This window comes from Phyllobates terribilis, unplaced genomic scaffold (genome assembly GCF_046119375.1).
Source record: "Phyllobates terribilis strain yellow unplaced genomic scaffold, ASM4611937v1 Scaffold_11__3_contigs__length_659146591, whole genome shotgun sequence".
Lineage (NCBI taxonomy): Eukaryota > Metazoa > Chordata > Amphibia > Anura > Dendrobatidae > Phyllobates > Phyllobates terribilis.
Window position 1 is genome coordinate 602,053,636 of NW_027362771.1, and position 12,210 is coordinate 602,065,845.

The 12,210-nt window shown below is 45.0% G+C and overlaps 2 non-coding genes across 2 annotated transcripts; both read right to left on the reverse strand.

Annotated features, from left to right (window-relative positions):
• Positions 1–10,578: 10,578 nt before the first annotated feature.
• Positions 10,579–10,650, reverse strand: TRNAW-CCA (transfer RNA tryptophan (anticodon CCA)). The gene has a single exon. It is a non-coding gene; the product is annotated as a tRNA-Trp (tRNA).
• Positions 10,651–11,564: 914 nt separating this feature from the next.
• Positions 11,565–11,636, reverse strand: TRNAW-CCA (transfer RNA tryptophan (anticodon CCA)). The gene has a single exon. It is a non-coding gene; the product is annotated as a tRNA-Trp (tRNA).
• Positions 11,637–12,210: the final 574 nt, after the last annotated feature.

The following is a 12,210-nucleotide window of genomic DNA, read 5'->3' on the forward strand; positions in this document are numbered from 1 at the left end:
TTGGAGGGCAAGTCTCATGCCAGCAGCCGCGTAATTCCAGCTCCAGTAGCGTCCACTAAAGCTGCTGCAGTTAAAAAGCTTTTATAAGGATCGAGCTCGGCTGTCCACCGCAAGGTATCCTACTGCCAGTCCCAGCCCCTATGCCTTGGGGTGCCTCCTGATGCTCTTCACTGAGTATCCCATGGTCCCGAAGCATTTCCTTTGAAAAAATTTAGTGTCTAAACTACAGGTGGTGTAGCTTGCTTAACAGCCGGGATAATCCGCTGACTAGCAGACACTGCTACTAGGCACAAAGTATTTCCTGGGCTAGATGCAGTTAAAAATTTGTAATTAGATACTCTCGTTGGATGCTGAGAAAGCATTCCATAGAGTCTCCTGGCACGCCATATATGATTCTCTTAAAAAGCTTGGGGTAGGGGTCTAGGGGACCCTTTATAGCCAAAATCACGGCCCTGTATCGCAATACGTCACCTAGGCTGAAGATAAATGGAACTTTAGCACCCTGAGGGCTCGGTTGCTACAGACGTATTGCACCTCACCCAGAGGTGTGATATCTCACTCTCAGGTAAGGATGGAGTGTGGATCAGGACCCGACACCTGCATGCATTACACCACATTGCCGTGGGGCAGGGCGACCAATATGCCCCTGAGATGGGCACGACAGTCCCTGTCCCTGGCTGGAGTGGGGGGAGGGAACACTGAGGAAGGGGAACCCTGTAGTGCAGGAGCAGGGAGGAAGCAGTTCCTGGGTGCATTGAGAAGGGAGTATAAAAGGTGGGCACCATCTTAGTTCAGTGCAGAGAAGTCTGAGCAGAAGTGGCAGGGAGCAGGGGCTCTGCATGAGCTCTGCTCCGGAGGCTGGCCTAGTAACAGAGGACCAGGCCTGGAAGAGGGAGAAGGAAGGAAGAGGAGCGGAGAAGGCTCCAGGAACGAGGAATGAAGGGATCCCAGGGTTGCGGACGGGCGAGTCGCCACAGCACGCCCGAATCCACCTGCGTGGAGGGGTCAGGCCAAAGGGGGAGACCGGTCCCCGAACTAGTGGAGGCAGGAAACGACCCTCAGCTAGAAACCGGAGGCTCTGACATTTTATGTGGCGCAGCCCCTCGCTACACCCGCTAGGAAGGCACCACATAGGGTCAGGGAAACTGGCGCCAAGTTTACCAAGAGGAGGCCCGAGGCAGCCGGACAGAAGTGTTGGTAAGAAAGGCCAGACAAAGGACACACAAAGGGGGTCCTGTGAAGTGCTCCAAAGTTATCTGGGAGTTGTCTGAGCCCCTCACCTGGTGAGCACAGTACGACGTGGGCAGCCGTTACCTGCAGACGTGGTCTGGATAATAAGAACTGTGAGTAAAGGCCCTGGACTGCATCACTGACTCCGTGTCGTTACTGCTGCTGCCCTGCACCATCACCCCCATCCTCCGCATACACTGCCCTGAGGCTATACTCCTCCCGTGGGGAGTTATGCTACGCTCTGCTGCACCCACAACACCAGCCTCAGCGGTCTGCCCTGTAGCGGCGGTTCACTCTGACCGCAATCCACGGGTGGCGTAGTCGGACATTTAAACATCAAAACCACATAAATAGTTCCGCCACTGGTTTGACCGCCCTGAGCCACGGAACCGGGTCGCCGCCACGAAGACTACAACCACCAGCATCCACCAAAAAGGATCCGGCTCCGGGTGTCCCAAGGCCCAGGGGGTGCGTCAGAACATTTTCATCACCTTTCACAATCACCAATGGGACAAGGCAGGGATGTCCTCTGTCCCCTCTCTTATACATCCTAGTGACGGAGCACCTGCTCTCATCAATTCGCCATAACCCCAATATTAGGTGGATTGAGGTGGGAGGCACCGAGTACAAGTGCTCTCTATTTGCTGATGATGTCCTAGTATATATCACTCAATCACATATATCCATCCATGCTGTTATGGCTGAAATAGATCACTTTGTTACATGGTAAAATTTTAAAATCAATGCAGCGAAGTCTGAGGCCCTCGATGTCTCCCTCCCCAAATCCATATAGGATTCCATCCAGTCCAACTTTCCCTTTGCCTGGCCCTCACAGGGTATCAAATACTTAGGAATTTCTATTCATAGAGACCTCTCCCATCTATGTTATCTTAATTTTGGGCCCTTTATTGAACAATTCCATAAAGACCACGGTTGGCAAGTTAGAACTGTAAGATTCACTACGTGAACCGCTGGTGTTTTGTGGAAATGCACATGTACACCGCGTTCCAAATTATTATGCAAAAAGTGTTTAGGAGTGATAAGGGAAGAATTTGTTTGTTTGTCAGTTAAACTCATTGATGGTGATGTGTGTCAGGGCTCTTTATATCACTGTAAGCAATTGCAGACACCTGTGCTAATTAGTTTGGCAGGTGTGTCCAATGAAAGGCAAGACTACTTAAGAAGGCTCTCTCCCATTATTAAGCAGCCTACATTTTCTGCCAAAATGGGAAAGAAAAAGGATGTGTCGGCTGCTGAGAAGCAACAAATTGTGGAGTGTTTAGGTCAAGGCATGACTACAATCAACATTGTGCGATGATCAGGATGAAGTGTCTTGGCAATCAAGAAGTATGTAGCTGATTCACAGTACACACGTGTGCGTGCTGATAAGGGCAAATTGAGGACTCTTTCCTACAGGCAATTACGTCAGGTTGAAAGAGCAGCGGCAAAAAAGCCTTGTCATAGCAGCAGACAAGTTTTTGAAGCTGCTTGTGCCTCCAACGTCCCCCGAACAACAAGATGCAGGGTCCTTCAGAGGTTTGCAGCTGTGCATACGCCATCCTGTCGACCTCCTCTATCCACTTCACACAAGCATAAACGGCTCCAGTGGGCCAAACATTACATGAAGACTGATTTCAAAACTGTTTTGTTCACGGATGAGTGCCGTGCAGGGCTCGATGGTCCAGATGGATGGAGTGGAGGATGGCTGGTTGATGGACACCCCACGCAAACACGGCTACAGCACCAACAAGGAGGAGGTGGAGTAATGTTTTGGGCTGGAATCATGGGGAGAGAGATTGTCGGCCCCTTTAGGATCCCTGAAGGCGCTAAAGATGAACTCCATAATGTATGTGGATTTTCTCAAACAGCACTTCCTGCCATGGTTCAAGAAGAAGAACCGTGTATTTCACAGCAAGATCATTTTTCTGCATGATAATGCATAATCTCATGCTGCACATAAAACATCTGCATCTCTGGCTGATATGGGCATAAAAGGGGACAAACTTATGGTGTGACCCCCATGCTCCCCTGACCTCTACCCCATTCAGAACCTTTGGAGCATCATTAAAAGGAGTGTCTATGATGGCGGGAGGCAGTTCACATCTAAGCAACAGCTCTGGGAGGGTATTCTGTCCTCATGCAAAACAATTGAAGCAGAAACCATCCAAAACCTGACAAATTCAATGGACGAGAGAGTTCAGAAGCTCCTTTCGAACAAGGGGTCCTATGTGAAAATGTAACATCACCTAGAATAAAGTTTTGAGTTGAAAACTGTTTGATTTCAGTTTCTAACAACCTGCTAATGCTTATAATTTCAAAAATGACCATTTTTTTGGTCTTTATTAAAATGAAAAGGTTGATCGAAAAGTTTGGGGGATCTAAGAGTGTGGCAACCCAGTAGTCATGATTACTTCGAATTCTGACAATATGAGGGTCATGCTGCAGGTAGTGCAGCAAGAAGGCACTTATGTGTCTTGCGCATCTCGGAGCCCCAAAATTATTTTCCGGGCTAGATGCAGCTAAAAATTATTTTTAATTTTAAATCTGGTGGAGCTTATTATAGATGGCCTAATAGGATCAGTGCTGCACACTGCTACAAAGCCCAAATTATTTTCCAGTCAAGATACAGATAAACATGATTAGTAATTTGAAAGCTTAAAACGGTTGGTAGGGTGATTTTAACCAATCATCAAGCTTTTACTCTCCCCAGGATGACACAGGGGTAGAAAAGTCGTTTTGGATCCGTGATTTGTTCATCTTTATGAACGTGAGTCTGTCTACATTATCAGTGGAGAGCCGCGTGCGCTTATCTGTCAGCACACCACCAGCAGCGCTGAACACATGTTCAGACAGAACGCTGGCTGCGGGGCATGACAAGATCTCCAAGGTGTAAGTGGCTAGCTCCGGCCATTTATCCAGATTGGAAGCCCAAAAAGAGCAAGGGTTCAGTGACACAGTCGTGGCTTCAATGTTTACTTGGAGATACTCCTGTACCATCGTCTCTAGGCGTTGACTATGTGTCAGACTTCTTGTCTCCTGTGGCCTTGCAAAGGATGGGCTAAAAAAGTGGTGAAATGATTCCGCAAAATTGATGTTACCAGCAGATACTGTGGTTCTGTTACGGTTTGAGTGCTGAACACTTGACGGTCCCACGGTTGGCATGTTGGAACTGTGAGATTCACTACGTGCACCACTGGTATTTTGTGGAAAAGCACATGTAAGATTCTGCAACAGTCTCTGCTGATACTCCTGCATGCGTGCATCCCTTTCTATGGCAGGAATAATTTCTGCAAATTTACTTTTGTACCGGGGATCTAACAGTGTGGCAACCCAGTAGTCAGGATTATTTCTAATTCTCACAATTCGAGGGTCATGTTGCAGGTAGTGCAGCAAGAAGGCACTCATGTGTGTTGCGCATCCAGGAGCACCAAGGCCCTGTTGTGTTGGTGGCGAGGTAACAATCATGCTTCCTTCCTCTGTCCTCTCCCCCAAACCTCGCACAACAGAAATGTGATCAAGGTCTCCCTCATCTGATGAGTCTTCCATCAGTTCGTCCTCCACTTCTTCCTGGGCTCCTGCACCTTCCTCACTAGTTTGGCTGCTACCATGCGCCCTGGTAAAACCATCTCCCCCACCCTCACATGCCTGCCGCCTTGGTGCTGCCGACCTTCTGGACCTTGCAGATTTTAGCCCTTCCGCATACAACTCCTCCTCCTCTACTTCCTCCACCTCCTTTTGTGCCACCACCTGACTCCGAATTCTGTTTAACATGTGCTCCAGCATGTAAATCACCGGAATAGTCATGCTGATAATGGCATCGTCAGCACTAAACATCTTCGTCGCCATTTCAAAACTGTGCAGAAGGGTGCATAGGTCCCTGATCTGAGACCACTCCTCCAGCATGATTTGCCCCACCTCTGAATCTCGTTGGCCCAGGCTATACGTCAGAACGTATTGCACCAGGGCTTGTCGGTGCTGCCACAGTCGCTGCAACATGTGCAGAGTTGAATTCCACCGGGTAGGCACATCGCATTTTAGCCGGTGAAGTGGCAGGCCCAACGACTTCTGTAGAGATGTAAGTCGCTGAGCTGCGGTATGCGAACGGCGGAAGTGAGCACACAGCGACCGTGCCCTCTGCAGAAGGCCATCTAGTCTGGGATAGTGGGCTAAAAATTGCTGGACAACCTGGTTCAACACGTGAGCCATACAAGGCACGTGTGTGACATTGCCCTGGCGAAGGGCCGCACCCAGGTTTGCAGCATTGTCGCACACGGCCTTCCCTGGTTTCAGGTCCAGTGGAGACAACCATTCATGAAATTGGTTTTCCAGAGCTGACCACAACTCCGCAGCTGTGTGACTCACATTTCCCAGACATTTCAATGTAAAAACCGCCTGATGACGTTGAGCCCTACTGCCAGCATAGTAAGGAGGTGTGCAGGATCCCTTCTGCGCAGTTAGAAAGCTTGTGGCATGACCAGACAGGCTTTGGGTGCAGGTGGAAGACCGAGAGGAGGTTGAGGAGGCAGAAGCAGTGGAGGAACTTTGACATAAAGAGGATTGACGCACAACTCGTGGGGACGGCAAGACTTGGACAGCAGCCCCTTGTCCTGCTGTCACCATAGTTACCCAGTGCCCAGTCAGCGACATGTAACGCCCCTGTCCATGCCTACTCGTCCAAGTGTCTGTGGTGAAATGCACCCTGTCACACACAGAGTTTCTCAAAGAAGCGGTGATGTTGTGTGCGACATGCTGGTGGAGCGCAGGCACACCTTTCTTTGAGAAGTAGTGCCGACTGGGCATCTGGTACTGGGGCACTGAGACGGACATAAGGTCTCGAAAATCCTCTGTGTCCACCAGGCGGAAAGGCAGCATTTCTGTAGCCAAGAGCTTGCAGATGGTGAAATTCAACCTCTTAGCTTTCTCATGGCTAGGAGGAAATGATCTTTTACTTGTCCACATCTGAGGGACCGAGGGCTGGCTATTGTGCTTAGACGGGGTTGATAAGGGTGTCCCCGGCAAACTGCCGGTCTGTGAGGAAGATGCAGGCGGACATGTTAGGTTGCCTTCATCCAAAGGTGGTGCTATCGATGTCGGACAGCGCTCAACACCAGCTGGTGTTACCACCTCCAAAGAAAATGATGACCTGCCAATCACGCTGGCTGTTGCGGGTAAAGAGGTGGCAGGTCTGCGCCCCAAAACAGGTGTGACTTCTGTCCCCCCAGTCACAGAGGATGAAGAGGCCGCGGATGCACAAGATATGGCAGACGGTGGTTGGCCCGGCTGGCTAGGCCGCATTGTAGCACACTGAGCTTCCCACTGCAACTTATGCTTCATGTCCATGTGCCGGTTCATGCATGAAGTACTCAAACTATGTATTTTTTGGCCTCTACTTAGCTTTTGCTGACAAATGTTACAGATAACACGAGTTTTGTCATCTTTATCGATCTGAAAAAATGCCCAGGCTATGCAAGGCTTAGCACCCATGCGACCTGAAGAGCCACCACGACTTGTGGTGAGAGGCAGAGTTGTGTTTGAGGATGCAGTTGTTGACGTGCTTCCAGTACTACGTCTCTGTCCAGGAAGGCGCAACCTGACCTCGTCGTCACTAGCATCTTCCTCCACCTCCTCTGCTGACCTCAACTCTTGGCTGACTGTGGGTTGACAGTAAGTGGGATCTCCGACCTCATCATCATCACCCTGTGAGTTATCACACCCGCCGTCCTCAGAGCCAACCTGTTCCTGCCCTGACAAAAAACTAAAGTTGTCACTCCAATCAGGTATTTGAGTCTTATCATCGTCTTCCTCATTGTCTCCACCAACAGGAGTTACAGTTTGGGAATGAGGGTCTACATTATGGTCAGAAATTTCTGCGTCTGGTCCTGGATCCGACTCATAAAGATTCTGGGCATCAGTGCAGATCATTTCCTCGTCTGGATTCACAGAAGCGCTGGAGTCGACCTCTGATTCCCAGGCTATAGTATGAGTAAACAGCTCTGCAGACTCAACCATCTGTTCTACCTCATACTCAGACGGGCAGCTGGAGATTTGGGAGCTGTGAGGAAGCAAGTGCGATTTGGGTGACACCTTTGAGGACTGGAGTATTTATGATGTTGAAGTTGATGTGGAGGAGAGCCCACTTAAAGGAGCACTTGATATCCGTTGAAGCACCTGCTGTTTTTGTGCCTCATCTTGAATTTTTGTACCGATTGGCGTGGCCGTAAGAAAGGGATCTTATCACATTGTCCGCTAAAAGAAGTAGACATTTTAGTTTGGCTGGAAGATGGTCTTTCTTCTGCAGATGTTACTGTTGCTTTAACACCTACCCCACGGACACAACCTTTTTTCCCCTTCCCAACATGCCTATTCCCCTTTCCACCAGCAGCAGGCCTTTTTCCACTCATTTTGGTGGTTAACTAATTCACAACTCTGGAGTTGTTTCCACAAAAACACAATGGATGGTAACCGAGCAGAACTGAGTGGCCAAACTGTGGTATTAGGCCAAAACTATTGGCTGGGTTAGATGCAGAAAAAAATTATTTTGAATTTGCAACCTGATGGAGGTCAGTATAGATTGACTAATAGAGAAAGTCCGACACACTACTAGAAGGCCAAATATTTTTTCAGAGGTAGATGCAGAAAAAAATATATTCAGTTTGCAACCTGATGGAGGTCAGTATAGATGGATTAATAGAACAAGACCCACACACAGCTAGAAGCCCAATATTTTTTCAGAGGTAGATGCAGAAAAAACTATATTCAGTTTGCAACCTGATGGAGGTCAGTATAGATGGACTATTAGAACAAGTCCCACACACTGCTAGAAGCCCAAATATTTTTTCAGAGGTACTGTAGATGCAGATAAAAATTAGTTTTAATTTGCAACCTGATGGAGGTCAGTATAGATGGACTAATAGAGAAAGTCTGACACACTACTAGAAGGCCAAATATTTTTTCAGAGGTAGATGCAGAAAAAAATATATTCAGTTTGCAACCTGATGGAGGTCAGTATAGATGGACTAATACAACAAGTCCCACACACAGCTAGAAGCCCAAATATTTTTTCAGAGGTACTGTAGATGCAGATAAAAATTAGTTTTAATTTGCAACCTGATGGAGGTCAGTATAGATGGACTAATAGAGAAAGTCCGACACACTACTAGAAGGCCAAATATTTTTTCAGAGCTAGATGCAGAAAAAAATTATATTCAGTTTGCAACCTGATGGAGGTCAGTATAGATGGATTAATAGAACAAGACCCACACACAGCTAGAAGCCCAATATTTTTTCAGAGGTAGATGCAGAAAAAACTATATTCAGTTTGCAACCTGATGGAGGTCAGTATAGATGGACTAATAGAACAAGTCCCACACACTGCTAGAAGCCCAAATATTTTTTCAGAGGTACTGTAGATGCAGATAAAAATTAGTTTTAATTTGCAACCTGATGGAGGTCAGTATAGATGGACTAATAGAGAAAGTCCGACACACTACTAGAAGGCCAAATATTTTTTCAGAGCTAGATGCAGAAAAAAATTACATTCAGTTTGCAACCTGATGGAGGTCAGTATAGATGGACTAATAGAGAAAGTCCGACACACTACTAGAAGGCCAAATATTTTTTCAGAGGTAGATGCAGAAAAAAATCTATTCAGTTTGCAACCTGATGGAGGTCAGTATAGATGGATTAATAGAACAAGACCCACACACAGCTAGAAGCCCAATATTTTTTCAGAGGTAGATGCAGAAAAAACTATATTCAGTTTGCAACCTGATGGAGGTCAGTATAGATGGACTAATAGATCAAGTCCCACACACTGCTAGAAGCCCAAATATTTTTTCAGAGGTACTGTAGATGCAGATAAAAATTAGTTTTAATTTGCAACCTGATGGAGGTCAGTATAGATGGACTAATAGAATGATGCTATGCCCAAAAGATTTTACTTCACTAGGTGCAGTAAAAAAATTGGTATTCTATACACAGGTGGTATATCTTGCAACACAGATAGGCTACTCCACTGACTAACACACTCTGCAATAGGCCAAAAAGGATTAGCTTTGCTAGATTCAGCCAAATGCTGTGAAAAAAACTTGCACAGCACTGGCACAGACCTGCCTGGCAAAAACTGATAGGAACTCATGTAACCTAGTCCTGAAAAGGACTGCAATTACAATTAGTCTTTACTCCCACAACCGATCTATTTAAGAGCACAGACCTCCCTGATAAAATCGTAGGAAATGCTGTAACCTAGTCCTTAAAAGGACTGCAATCACAACTATTCCCTACTCCCAAGCTATCTGTATATTTGTGCGAAAATTGGCTTGAAATTAACAAGGTATAGCGCACACAGCAACAGCGGTGCCGTCTAACACGCAGCTGCAGCAGTGAGAAAATGGTGGCGACGAGGAAAATGGCTTGGTCTTATAGGGCAAGGACATGTGACATACACTGCCAATGACACATGCCCTTGCTTGTTTGAAAAAAAGCACTTCGCTCCGTGTGTGCGCTGCTGATAGGCTGACAGATTGCACCTCCCCACTGTAAATGCGGGAAAGAGAAAAAAAAATAGAGATCTTTATTGTTCCTGCAGAGATCCATCCCCTGCCCCTCTCCCCACCCCGCTGTACACTCAAACTGCGTATTAACATTAATTTTCATCATTACTGAGAAAAAATCCAGTTATGATTTTGGTGCACGAACAGTTATCGAACATAACCTCGAACAGCCGAATTTTTCTCAAATTGTTGGTGTTCGCCGAACGGCTCGAACACCGCCCAAAACAGCTCGAATTTGAGATTGGCAAACAGTTCGAGTAGAACAACGCTCATCTCTAGTTATGAATAAGTTTTTTGACCCAGACGTAATTTGAACACGCAACCTTCTTATATGGAGTCAGACGCGCTACCATTGCGCCACGAGGTCATATGAAAAAACCTTTCCGCCCATAATATAACTCACTTAAAAATTGCATGAAAAAATCGTGGCACACCTTCTCGAAATTTGCTACTTTTACTTACAGACTGAAAAAGACATAAACAAGGAAGAATGAACATCTTGATATTGGGAATGCAGGGATTTCCAGTTTAAAATTTAGAATCTATTAATGAACCCTTTTTTCTTATGGTTTCAATGATGACAATGCTGTGATCAAAGTGAAAAGAGATCTCGAAATATATTAAATATTCAATGTTTTGATTTCGTTTCACGATGATTTTTCTCATGAAAGAATTGTTTATAAGATATTAATCTATAACATTCAACTAAAAGATACTTTTTTAGACACTGCGCTGACAGATAGCAACACAGTTTCAATTTTAATCCAGACATGGGTTAAGTAATGAAAAAGTTGCTTGACCCTGGCGTGATTTGAACACGCAAACTTCTGACTTGGAGTCAGACGTGCTACCATTGCACCACAAGATCATACGAAAAGAAACTTTCCGCCCATAATTCACATGAAAAGTGTATGAATAAATCGCGCATACCTTCTCGAAATTTGCTACTCTTGCTCACAGACTGAAAATGACATAAACAAGGACGAATGAACATCTTGATATTGGGAATGGAGGGTTTTCCTGTTTAAAATTTAGAATCTAGTTAAGAACCCTTTTTTCTTATGGATTCAAAGATGACAATGCTATGATCAAAGTGAAAGGAGATACCGACATGCCTTAAATATTCAATGTTTTGATTTTGTTCCCCGATGATTTTTCTCATCAAAGAATTGTTTGTAACATATTAATCTATAACATTCAACTAAAAGACACTTTTTCAGACACTGTGCTGACAGATAGCAACACAGCTTTAGTTTTAATCCAGACATGGGTTAAGTTATGAAAAAGTTTTTTGACTCCGACATGATTTGAACACGCAACCTTCTGATCTGGAGTCAGACACGCTACCATTGCACTACAAGTTCATATAATAAGATGCTTTCCGCCCATAATATAACTCACTTAAAAAGTGCATGAAGAAATCGTGGCACACCTTCTCAAAACTTGCTACTTTTACTTACAGACTGAAAAAGACCTAAACAAGGACGAATGAATATCTTGGTATTGGGAATGGAGGGTTTTTCAGTTTAAAATTTAGAGTCTAGTAAAGAACCATTTTTTCTTATGGATTCAAAGATGACAATGCTATGATCAAAGTGAAAAGAGATCCCAACGTGCCTTAAATATTCAATGTTTTGATTTCGCTTCCCTATGATTTTTCTCATCAAATAATTGTTTATAAGATATTAATTCATAACATTCAACTAAAAGACACTGTGCTGACAGATAGCAACACAGCTTCAATTTTAATCCAGACATGGGTTAAGTTATGAATAAGTTTTTTGACCCCGACGTGATTTGAACACGCAACCTTCTTATCTGGAGTCAGACGCGCTACCGTTACGCCACGAGGTCATATGAAAAGAAACTTTCCGCCCATAATATAACTCACTTAAAAATTGCATGAAGAAATCGTGGCACACCTTCTCAAAATTTGCTACTTTTACTTACAGACTGAAAAAGACATAAACAAGGACGAATGAACATCTTGATATTGGGAATGCAGGGATTTCCAGTTTAAAATTTAGAATCTATTAATGAACCCTTTTTTCTTATGGTTTCAAACATGACAATGCTATGATCAAAGTGAAAAGAGGTCCCGAAAAGCATTAAATATTCAATGTTTTGATTTCGTTTCACGATGATTTTTCTCATGAAAGAATTGTTTATAAGATATTAATCTATAACATTCAACTAAAAGACACTTTTTTAGACACTGCGCTGACAGATAGCAACACAGTTTCAATTTTAATCCAGACATGGGTTAAGTAATGAAAAAGTTGCTTGACCCTGGCGTGATTTGAACACGCAAACTTCTGACCTGGAGTTAGACGTGCTACCGTTGCACCACAAGATCATACGAAAAGAAACTTTCCGCCCATAATTCACATGAAAAGTGTATGAAGAAATCGCGCAAACCTTCTCGAAA